Source organism: Cydia amplana, chromosome 24 (assembly GCF_948474715.1).
Source record: "Cydia amplana chromosome 24, ilCydAmpl1.1, whole genome shotgun sequence".
In the NCBI taxonomy this organism is placed as follows: domain Eukaryota; kingdom Metazoa; phylum Arthropoda; class Insecta; order Lepidoptera; family Tortricidae; genus Cydia; species Cydia amplana.
In genome coordinates, this window is record NC_086092.1 from 1,160,703 (window position 1) to 1,165,231 (window position 4,529).

Here is a 4,529-nt window from a genome sequence, read left to right on the forward strand (position 1 = left end):
TGGTACTAAAATGATAAAGAGATAAATTAATAGTCTACTAAATTTATCTTTAGTTCACTTTTTGATGTGAAACGTAAAGCGAACGGTACAAAGAGCATCATGCGGTTGCCAAAACCGTTTGCCACATTATTTAGAAATAATTATAATTACTTATAACTTATAAGGTATATTTAATATTATTAGAATAGTTAGTTTAATAACACTTTAAACTCTCGCGTTTTGTACCCATAAGGTAAATGTCCCTGTGAATGACACTATAAGGAGGAAATTAAGACATTTACTCAAATTATGACTAAACTATCAAACATACAGACCAGGGATCGGAACCGGTTTTTTGCAAAAACTTAGAAATAACCATATTTTTCGAATTATTTTATACTCGAAATGTATCAGTTGTGTTTTTAGGTTACGACGTATTATTAGATTGCCCAATTAGAAATGAAGTAATTAGCAAAGAACGAAAAAATACCGTTTCCGTTCCCATACAAAAAATACCGGTATCCGAAATACAGACTACTGATGTATAAATAAATAAATATTATTCGCTAGGTGCACGACTGGTGCTGCCCTCATTTTGGCAGACTTTCTACGTTAAATCTTATGGAGTAAATTTAGTTCAAGCGGCTGCCGCTAGTTACTAATGGCGGCCATTCCATAAGATTACCTGTGTTTGTGACGATCAGCGCCACTTCCCGCTCCACCGACTTCGCACCTTGCCAATAGGACATTCTTACACAAATTGACTAAGTCCCACAGTAAGCTCAAGAAGGCTTGTGTTTTGGGTACTCAGACAACGATATATATAATATACAAATACATAAATACATAGAAAACACCCAAGACTCAGGAACAAATATCTGTGTTAATCACACAAATAAATGCCCTTACCAGGATTCGAACTAGTGTCCGACCGAAGATTCGGTTTCGGTTTCGGCCAGTTTCGGCCATAAAATCATGTTCCGGCCGTAGTTTCGGTTTCGGCCAAAAAACGGCCGAACCTTTCGGCCGGGCCGAAACATACGTAATAGTACTTCGTACTATGAAACTAAATCTGTGACAAAGACCAAAAGTTGGGGAGCAAGTAGGACAACAATATTTATGTATACCTAGACATTAATTGGTTTATTAGAAAACGCAATTCCTCTAATGATGGCGCCACTGCCATGATGCTTAAGAGCCCGTTAACGATTTTAGAGCCAAAATGTAAAATTGATAGATTTAGTCGTTGAAATTGTACACCTTTTGTTACGTAATATCTAAATAACAAAGTATTGGTTTCTATTAGCACGTCTTCTCATCTTGCCTTTTAATAATGAGGTCCCGAGCGTGTGTCACCGGCAATATATGACGAGAAGGGGCAGTTTTTAAAAATTCATCAAAAAATTTTACAAAATGATGTATAAGAACAGTTTCAGGAAATGTTGTAGGTTGTTTAAGTATCAAAATTACGTTGAAATTAAGTTGATTTTCACGAAAAATGTTCACTGGTTTTAAAGTAATTTCTGGTGAAAATTGATTTCGCCTAAGTTTCATTTACTCTTGTTCAATATCATATAACAAAAATGTAGTCTATTAAAGGTGGAGTACAGGATATGTGTAATACAGAATTACCATTTTTAGTAGTCCAAACTTTACGAAATTTATCAGTCATCATGCATTTATCAGTATCAAGATTGACAAAATCAGTGCTTTACGCGCCATCAGAATAAAAAACATTACTAATTTAGTGAGTCTGTTTAAAAAAAAAATGATCTGTAAAAGTGCAAGATAAGAAGACGTGCTAATAGATACCAGTACTTGTTATTTCTATTACGGAACAAACGGTGTACAATTTCATCGACAAAATCTATCAATTTCACATTTTTGCGACTAAAATCGATACCGGCCTCTTAATATGAGTATAAAAGCGGTTTAATCACCTTTTTTCACCGATTTTAATAAATCTGCAAAAGTTTCGGTTTCGGTTTCGGCCGAAACTAGAGCCAAAGCCGAACCTTCGGTTTCGGTTTCGGCAAAAAAACATGTTTCGGTCGGACACTAATTCGAACCCAGGACCGCGGCTTAACAGACAGGGTCACTACCCACCAGGCCAGACCAGTCGTCAAATCAATGTATGCAGATTTATTAACCAGTCCTTTTTTGATATCAACGGATCAATGGATTGTATAATAGTAATAACATTTATTAATTATTTCAGTTTTCCTCGACATTATTTAATTACACAAACGGGTTTACCGCTATATAGTCTTTTTCCGCGATTTAAGGTAAAAACAATGAAACTAGGTATATCGCGGTGGTTTGTGTAATTAAATATACCTACAGTGAAACCTGGTTAAGTGGGACCTGGATAAGTGAGAAACCTCTAATAGCTGGGAGTCATGGTGCGGTCCCGACACTTTAGCACTGAATTACCTCTGTTAGTGAGATAAAACGAACCTCTATAACTGGGATTCGTTGTTGTGATTTTATAGTCACATTTACCTCTATAATTGAGACAGAGAGTGTATTTTACCTCTTTTACTGAGACAATATTTATAAGATTACATTTTCCTAATTGTTTTTTTTTAATTTTATAGGAATTGACCTCTGTATCTGAGATAACGTCAATCATGACCTCTCTAACTTGGAATTTATTGATCAATTTCCGTATTTTTACAACTCTTAGTTTATCCACAAATTTCGCATTTGCTTAATTGTGTCTAAACGACTTCAAGTTTCATTTAGTTACTTTAAGGGGCCCACTGATTAACAGTCTGCCGGACGATATCGGCCTGTCAGTTGTTCGGAACTGTCAACTTTTTGTTGTAACTGACAGGCCGATACCGTCCGGCGGACTGTTAATCATCAGTGGGCCCCTTAATGCAGTTAAAGAAACAAAAGCGAAAATCTTGATAATTACACGAATAAACAAATTTTCACTTAATAAATTTCTAAGACGCAATGAAGTCCGTATCCAATTTAATTGAAAATATCTATCCTTTGGAGAATCATTCAAAATAAATTCAAAGAAATATTTAAACAGACTTAAAAAATATTTAGGGACAAGGATTGTTTTGCCTTATTTATTTTTAAAGATAATTACAAAATACCTTATTAACTACCTCTATAACTGAAATATATCCTCTATTCTCACCTCTATTAATGGGACCCTCTGTAAATGAGACAGAAATTTATATGTACCTGCCTAGCTGAGACCCTGGATAAGTGGAATACCTCTTGAGGTGAGACATATCTGCACGTCCCTTGAAGTCTCACTTATCCAGGTTTCACTGTAGTTAGTTTAAATTAGTTTAGTTTATATTTTTGTACTTTTTTTGTAGCAATGAAGCATTTTCATTTCATTCATTTCAAAGTTTTGGGGCTTTGGGCCTCAGCTCCCGTAAGCTTCGAGCCTTATTGGGCCCTAAGCGGCCTTTGCAATAACTTTACACGCCACGTTTCACGTAAACCCGTGAGAGAGCCTACCCTACCTCCATTTCTAGGGTTCCGTACCTCAAAAGCATAAAAGCGGCCAAGTGCGAGTCGGACTCGCCCATGAAGGGTTCCGTATTTAGGCGATTTATGACGTATTAAAAAAAAACTACTTACTAGATCTCGTTCAAACCAATTTTCGGTGGAAGTTTACACGGTAATGTACATCATATATTTTTTTTAGTTTTATCATTCTGTTATTTTAGAAGTTACGGGGGGGGGGGGGGGGGACACACATTTTACCACTTTGGAAGTGTCTCTCGCGCAAACTATTCAGTTTAGAAAAAAATGATATTAGAAACCTCAATATCATTTTTGAAGACCTATCCATAGATACCCCACACGTATAGGTTTGATGAAAAAAAATATTTTGAGTTTCAGTTCTAAGTATAGGGAACCCCAAAAATTTATTGTTTTTTTTTCTATTTTTGTGTGAAAATCTTAATGCGGTTCACAGAATACATCTACTTACCAAGTTTCAACAGTATAGTTCTTGTAGTTTCGGAGAAAAGTGACTGTGACATACACGGACAGACGGACGGACAGACAGACAGACAGACAGACATGACGAATCTATAAGGGTTCCGTTTTTTGCCATTTGGCTACGGAACCCTAAAAAGGAACCCTTATAGGATCACTCGTGTGTCTGTCTGTCTGTCAGATCATTCCCCCCCCCCCCCCCTCCTTATCTCCGAAACTACTAGGTCTAAAATTTTGAAACAGATGTGTAGATGACAGGGAAATGTGATTCGAGTCAAGCGTGAGTCGGACTTAATGTAAGTATGGAATGGAACCCTTGGAACGCGAGTCCGACTCTCAATAATTTAACAGTGGTTACTCATAGGAGTACGTCTGAATGTCTGTCAAGTTAAACCAGTTTGACAGCACTGGCTTCCCACGAATACGGCTGACCCAAGAGTCCGACTCTCACTTGGCCGGTTTATTTTTATTTTTAGTTAACTTTAAGCAAGGTTAATTATCCCTAGAATAATCCCGTTAACTAATAAATGCATAACGACCTCACCCTAAAGCCCAAAAACTTCATCAAACCTACCTAC